Here is an 8,671-nt window from a genome sequence, read left to right as displayed (position 1 = left end):
AAGTCCCAACCAAGGATTATTTTATCTTTGTTTTAATCGTCAAAGACACATGGGATGGATTTTCATAGCAATTCCTTTTTCTTCTATTTTAGTTTGTTGTTAGACATTAATTAACAATAATTCTTCATTTGAAACCCGACACTTGACCTTACACATCATCTAGTTATCTTTCACCATATCCACATTTATGAACATTGTATCTAGATTCCATAAAATGTCCATGTGTCCAGAGTTTCCTTGTGCATCCACAAATGATCGTTCGCATCCATGATAATAATTAATGAATTTTAGCCCTTTATCTAAGCATATTTTGGTTTCTTGGAGTATCGCAATATCCACTGCAATTTTATCCAAATGGTAATTGATTAAGTTTCATTTATTATGGGCCAAAAGGTACGTCATATTCCATGTTTGGAGCCTTATTTCTTTCCAAGGGAGGCCTTTACGCAGTTGGATTTTTTCAAAAATTCTTACATGCTCCCAAATCCTTTCTCACCTATTTCATCCTCTCATTTTTATTTATTGGATTTCCTTTCCCTAACTTCATTTTCCTTTCCCAGCAATTGCACCCTCATTTGACTGATACATATTGGATTCATAATTGCCAACTCATCATTTTATGTGCTTTCTTCATCTATTTCCCATTCTTCCTCACTATCATTATCCTTTCCCTCTTGTAAATCTGTATTTGTTTTCTCCTAATTAATAGTTTAATCTTTTAATCCTCTAGGATAGGCATCTTTTTTCATGTCTTCTACTCCCATTAGTTTCATCAACTTTCTCCATTTCATGCAAACCTCTTTGAATCAAATTTGCCTTTCCCTTATGAAATACTCTTTCCTTTTCTACATATGCTCCCAAATTTTCCTTAAGGTTTGTGTTTTTAGGAATCCATTTCTCCATTGTCTTTGGGGATATTTTACAATCATTTATCATATGATCTCTTTGAATACACTAAAGAAAAAAAAAACTTTCCCTTTTTAATTTCCAATTTTTGAATCCAATGTCTATTGTGAGAGTTGAGAAATACAACACCACAGGAGCTCAAATGATCGCTGCAAGATGAATAACTTGTTACAAGGAGATGCAAGGAAGCAATAACAGAAAAAAAAAATACATAGAAAATATGCTCAAAAGATGAGAGCTCAATATTCACAAAATGTGTAATGTGATAATGGAATTATTAGAAAGGAAAAGAATCCAACCTCTAATAGGTCAAGAAACCCTAAAAGGAAAACGTAGGCTTGCACATACTAATTAATAAAAGAATTAATTATTATGCACCTAATGTTATCTTAAGTGTAAAAGGGATAAAGGGAACTTAAATAGTTAAAGAGATATTGTTTATTTAATCAAGTAAAGACCTGAATACTCTAACACCCCCCCTTAAGCTAGAGTTAGGGAGATGCTAAAACCTAGACTAGCTACTGAAAGCAAGAAAGATGGGTCCCAGCTACAAGGCCTGATCAGGTACCCAAATACAACCAAATCTCTATGAACTGGAGAAATAGAGAAAACCACGAGAGAGAAAACTCTACTCCAAATAGAGATGGAAAAGGTAAGAAGAATCACTGAAGCATGAAGACCCTGCAAACACTGTCAAAGAATAACTATTGATTTGAAGAACCTCCACTAAAATAGAACATGACCAAGTAGAGAATACTATAATCTATATGAGTGCCCTCAAATGACACTACTCGAATTGGAAGGCAAATAAAGGAAAACAACTGAACTCAAAGATATAGATGGCATGAGAAACCAAATTTTGAAGAGTTGATCAATTAAACCAAAGAAGCATTAGAACCAACTGGACAAACCTCCCCATAATGTTGAAGAGGGAGAGGGATAGGTACACTGAAAAGAATGACCAACAAGAACTGCATGACGAAGAACCGGGAACATCGAAGGCGTAGAGAAAGTACATAGTGTCATGGAGGGAACACTCACTTGATAGAACATGAGGTGAATGTCGTGGATGAAACACTCACTGGACAAAGTTAGATGGAAAACAAAAGGCAAACATCAACCCCCTCATGGCACTTTATAAGTAGTGCATGTACAATAACGCACAAGATGTGAAAGATCCCAAGTAAACAATGCATGATGGCACTTTATCTTAGCTCATTTACATAAAAGAAATGCTAAAATGATAATAAAAGTAGAAACAGAAAGAAAAACCAAAAATGAGACATCCTACTCAGAGAAGAGATAAAAGGCCCTGAAACAACCAAGATATTTACCAGAGTGCTGAAAAGCAAAAAAATTACTAAAATATTCCTGTAGAAGAATCTGGAAAGAAAACACATATGGATGCAAAGTACACAAAACAAGCTTTCCAATGATATAATTTTTTTGAAAAACAGAGTTCAGATTCTCATTTTATGGCTCCCAGAGTGCAAAAAAGAGACCCCACTTTGACTGGAAAAAACACAGTCAAATAGAAAAATTGGAAAAAAAAAATTCTAACACCAAGAGGTCTGGCTCGGAACCAAATTTCTGAGGTGCAACAGGGGCAGGGTCAAGTGCAGGTGGCCCATGGGCGGTGCTCTGGTGGTGGGTAGGTGGTGTTGTGGTGATCGAGTGGGGTGTTGTGGTTTTTGGAGGATCTACAGGTATGGGTGGGGAAGGCTGCCAGCGACCGAAGGAGAGGCGTTCACGAGGGAGCGTAGGGGGCCGACGAGGGCCAAGAAGGCAGGGTTGGCGGGGCCTAGGGAAGTGCTGGTGGCAGCGAGCGTAGGGTTCAATGGGTAGAAGGCCGGTGACAGAAAGCATAGGGCATCGGTGGGGGGCGGGTTGGCGGGGCTAGTGTGGGTCAGGGAAGCTTCGGCAGAGGCAAGAGCAAGGGCCAACGAGTAGAAGGTTGGCAACAACGAGCGCAGGGGCCGACAAGGGTCGAGAATACAGGGCCGGCGGGGGTCGGGGAAGCACTGACGATGGCAAGCGCATGGGCCAGCAGGGGCCAGAGGGCGGGCGCTGGTGAGGCCAGAGGAGGGGCCTGCTCTGATAGCTGCGAGGCCTACAGAGCTAGGGGGCCCATGGTACCCTGCGTACCATGGGGAAACCCCTCCAAAAAAAGATTTTGATTTTTTTTAAAAACACTTCGCCTTTTGATTTTTGTTTTGTTGTTTTCAATTTTTTTTGCAAACAAAAAATCATTTGGCCTACATGCCCTAAGAAGGCATTTTTTTTTAAATGTTTTTTTCTTGAATTGCATGTCAGGGCCGTATGGCCCAGTACTGGAGAAAAAATACCCCCAGAGGCTCAAGAGTCAAAACTAAGAAATTTTTATATGATTATAGGGGTTTTTGGGCCTTTTGAGCATGATGGTGAGGTCCATTTAGGCCCAAAGTGCTCAAGAAAAAGGCCTATCCCTAGGTGCATAAAAAAACTTCTTGAAACTCCAGATGTACTTCGAAGCAAAAATTCTCAAAACAAGAACAGATAGCTACAGATCTGAAGATCTGATACCATGTGAGAGTTGAGAAATACAACACCACATGAGCCCAAATGATCTTTGCAAGCTGAATAACCTGTGACAAGGAGATGCAAGGAAGCAATAATATAAAAATAAATGCACATTAAATATGCTCAAAAGATGAGAGCTCAATATTCACAAAATATGTAATGTGATAATGAAATTATTACAAAGGAAATGAATCCAACCTCTAATAGGTCAAGAGACCTTAAAAGGAAAACCTAGGCTTGCACATAATAATTAATAAAAGAATTAATTATTATGCACCTAATGTTAGCTTAAGTGTAAAAGAGATAAAGGGAAATTATATAATTAAACAAATATGGTTTAATTAATCAAGTAAAGACCCGAATACTCTAACATCTATCACCAACACAAAACCTAACATCACTTGGTATTTGCCTTACTGCAGCCACCTTGATCCTTGCAAAGAGGTATGAATCACCATTATCCAAGTTTGCATAAATGTTGATTAATGTCCATAATGATCTATTGACCTTTTCTAGACATTCTTTAGACCAATATTCTATAAGAAAATCATACAATTGGATCCAAACTTGGGAGTCATATGGATCTACAATGAGTGGGTTAAAATTATGGAACCACTTCTTCATATACAATGGGTAATTGTCCGTCAACCTCAATCCTCCTTGCAACACCTTCTCCCATTATTTCTTACTAGAAAAAATAACAATTAAGAATCCTTTTTGCATAAATTTGATTATCACTTCTATATTCCAAGAACTTTCAATCCAAACCCTTATTTTTGCACGAATTTATTTAGGCCAAAAAAACCTACAAATGATTGTCAAATCTTCTAGAGATTCCAGATTTACAGAGATTTCATCTATCAAGTCAATTGCTTGATAATCAATGTGTTCTATCCAGAAGCATTTCTCATTTATTTGTCGTTTGCCTCTTCCTCCTCCCATTTTGATAGTTTCACAATCTCCATCTTCTTTCTTTTGTAAATTCGTATATTTTTTTGCCTTCTGTTGATTCACATTTTCTTCTTCTTTTTTTCTCTCCATTTTTAACTAGCAAATAATAATAATAATATGTAATAGTTAATTTAATATTTTAATTAAATTATATTTATGTTTATTATATGTTATTTATTTTCAACTTTTTCGATTGTATTTTGACATACCAATATTTTTATGTTTTAAAGAAAAAAATTGGTGGACTATAATAGTTATAATTATCATATTAAATAATAAAGTTGTGTAATTTTATTTTTTTGTTAACTAATAGTATATTATGTAACATAATACAAATGCAAATCTATGTCCACTTCAATGTATGACAGACCTGTAAAACTAGGAATTAAGATAAGTTTCCCATTGTGAGGTATATTTATTCCTTAAACTTCATACCAAGATTAATGTGTAGTTGATCCATGAAATCCACTTAGGATCTAATTATTTTGGCCACTCAAATAGCCACAAATTATTTTTGTCAATTTTAAAAGTTTAAAAAACATCCATAGACACTATACAAAAAATTAATTTAATGATTAAGTTTGAACAATAATACATTGTAATTGGTCCCAAGAGCTTTTTAATATTACCCTAGTTAATAAATAGTGATTGCAATAGTAATAGTTCAACACAAGTACTAATAATGAGATACTCCATAGGTGCATCCTAATATTAAATTCTATAATTTATTTAAATAACAAGATAAGCCACAACATTAAATGATGACATGTCCATCCTAAGATTAAATGTTTAAATTATTTTTGAATAATAAGTATGTCCACAACATTAAAAAATGAGATAGTCCACACGCACGTTCTAATTTTAAATTTTACAATTACTTTAGTCAATGGGTCCCTAGTTTCAACAAGTGAAGTGGAATGTTTGTTAATGGATCCACTAGGAATCAATTCTACTATAGTGCAAGCTCTAACATCATAAGCTATGTCTTCAGAAAAGCAGGCTCTAATATGTCTTCTTAAAAGTATGCTCTGACATCATAAGGGATATCACTAGGTGACTTTAAAGATATCGCTAGGTGACTTTAAAGATATCACATCCTGTATGCATACATGACTGTGTTGCACACACATCTCTTATATTGGTAGCCCTCCTATACCGGTTGACATCAATGACAACACAATGCCAACAATTCCTATGGAAACCACTCTAATAATGGGCCACATTTGCTCCTGCCTTTAAGAACCTTTTAAAATCTTCTTTGTAATTATCCTTCAATTTCTTAGTGAAGGTCATGCCCTCAACCACCAGACCTACATCAATTGTAATAATCTCCAAAGATAGGGTAGGGTTGAACCTCTTCATTCCTTCCACCACCTTTTTCCAAAAAACCAATTATTTTTAAGCTTGTCACAACTATCAGGTTTCATCCAGATGAGGTCCCCACCCATGGTATGCATAGTAAAACCAAGTATAGGAATCAGAGATGGATAGCTAAAATCATATTTGGGGAAGAATAAACAAAGGGTGGTATTTCTAAAAGTGTATCTATGACAAGATTTAACAAAGCCAATCCTTTTCACTAAATAATTATAGTACAATGTGGCTAGGAAAGAGACTAAAAGGGAAATAATTAAATCTTTAAATATCATCGAGATTATTTTCTTCAATGATCATAGCGTGAACAACCTCAGATAATTATTGTAATGTTGTCTAGGTTTTATGGCCCTTAGTAAAAGGACCTAAGTTTGCCAATCTAGAAAAAAAATTATTTACTTCTTGAAAGGTATGTTGGTATTTAATGTGGCGAAGTGTAGCAATCATGTCTTCATACCTAGCTTCAATTTCTCTTGCAATATCATTATTAAATTTTTTGAATCACCTTTAATAATGATTTGTTAGTAACCTTTGTCTTTAACAATCGTGATGCCAAAGAAATTCACCATTACATTTTCCCAATTAGGCATTTGAGAGCCCAAATTTTCCATGTAGGCCACCATGATATTTCCCTTCAAATCTCTAATGACCCCACCCCCACCGGCCCAACCCAGATTACCTTTAGAAGAGACATAAAAATTAAGTTTCGACCAAACAATATTGTAGGAGGACCATTTAATACCATTTTAAAACCCAATAAGTGAGAAGATAAATTTTGAAGGGACGGACCTATCAGCTCCTAGTTACAAGCGATATTTGAGTTTAAAGTTGAGAGAGGGTGGGAGTGTCTAGATTTAGCAAAGTCTTTCATATTATCCTTAGCTTGGTTAATAAGAGAAAAGGATACAGCTTCTCAGTGAGTCTTATGGTCTCTAAAGATTCTATTGATGTGTTCTTTCCGTAAACTCTATCTCATATGGAGGAAGGCCTACCCCCAAAGTTCACAAATGAGAAGATGGGGGGATGGGGGAGTCCATCAAGAAGAGACCAACTTAGGGTCTAGGTGCCACACCCAAGAAATAAAGAATAATCTATTAATATTTTTTTTGATAAATCAAGAGAAGGGACAATGCAAGAAAATATGGTTGACGCTTCCCTTTGCCATCTCACAAAGAACACACCTATTCACCATCTACAATCCTCTCTTCTTAAGGTTGTCTGTAGTTAACATCCTTTTAGGATAGGAAATTCACCCAAAAAAGAAAACCTTAGGGAGTATTTTCAGCCTTCAAATATACAATGAATTGAAAGAGGAAAGAGGGGGAGGAAGGAGAAGCTAAAAACCTAATTTGATAGAGTATTGTCCATCCTTAGAACTACTCTAGTGCACATGAACATATCCTTCACATCCAATTTGAGGAATCTAAAATTATTTAAAATCCTAAGAAGTTGTTTCCAATAAGGGGACAAACTCCTTGAAATAAAATTTCTATTTGGGGGGAAAGGGGCTAGGGAGCCAATAATTCACTAAAAGAGTTTTGAATCTATCGACCAAAACATTCTCAATAGCTGAATAGGTAAGTTGAAACTCCAAGGAGAAATAAAAAACCTAAGGATCCTTACAAAACCTAATACACCTACCAATGTATACCTTTCTGGAGCAGAGTCTTGGACTTTATGATGTTGTTCCAAATATATAAACCCCTAAGAAGTTCATCACTATAGAGGAAGAGGCTACTATTATCTCCATGCATGTATTTATATTTCATAATAACTAACCAATCCACCTTCTCCATAATAAGTCTCCAACAAATCTTAGCAATAAGAGTAGAGTTTAGAGAGTGGTAAATTCTGATGCAAAGACCACCTAATTTTTTACACGAGTAGAACATTTCTAGCCAACTAAGGAAATTTTATTCTTCTGTTCCACACCTGCCCAAAAACACCTCCTTTGGATTTGATCTAATTTCATAGCCCAAGTAGGAGGAATATAGAATAAGGACAACAAATACACCACGACACTCTAAATAAAGGCTCTAAAGAGATAAAATTTACCTACATTACTTAGGATGGAATCCTTATAGCCCACAAGTTTCCTTTGGATTCTTTCGATCAAAGCTGATAAATACCATTCTCCACCTTATCAGTCATAAGAGGAAGGACTAAGTAGGAATCCAACATGGTTCCAATCTCATAGTTCAAAACTATAGCAATTCAGGCCTAGAGGTTAGGGTGCTCATTCATGAAATAAGAGCACTATTATCTAAATTGATAATCAAATCAAACACACTTGTGTACTTAGATACTTGATAGAGATCCACCCTTTAGCTTCTAACACCAACACTACCCCAAGTAGAAGAGTATCATCAATAATTTTTGATGGGAGATAATTAGAAGAGTAGAGTAAGGTTTAATTCCTTTTATGGATCCTCAAAGGATGCTAGTCTCAATGTTTGTGCCTAAAACATCAACCATAATAATGAAAAGATAGGGAGATAAAGTGTCTCCCTACTTGAGGCCACCAAAATACAAGAAAAATTCTTGAAGGGAACCATTAACTAAAATAGAGAACATGGGTGAACCAAAGCACACTTCTAGAAACTTAAGGAATTTACCATCAAAGCCAAATCTTCTAAGTACCTTAGAATAAAAAGGCCAAGAAACCTTATCATATGACTTGGAAACATCCAATTTGAGAAGCATGCACTCTTTATTTCTCTTCTCCATAGAGTGAAGGGATTCATGAACTAGAAGAACAACATAAAAAATTGAATGGCTAGGAACAAACCCTTTTTGATGATCATGAATTATCTTGCTAAGATGGGGTTTAATTTTGTTGATAAGAAGTTTAGAAAAGATCTTGTTAAGAGTATTACAAAGA

Source organism: Cryptomeria japonica, chromosome 3, assembly GCF_030272615.1.
Source record: "Cryptomeria japonica chromosome 3, Sugi_1.0, whole genome shotgun sequence".
NCBI lineage: Eukaryota > Viridiplantae > Streptophyta > Pinopsida > Cupressales > Cupressaceae > Cryptomeria > Cryptomeria japonica.
Note: the sequence above shows the minus strand (reverse complement) of the source record.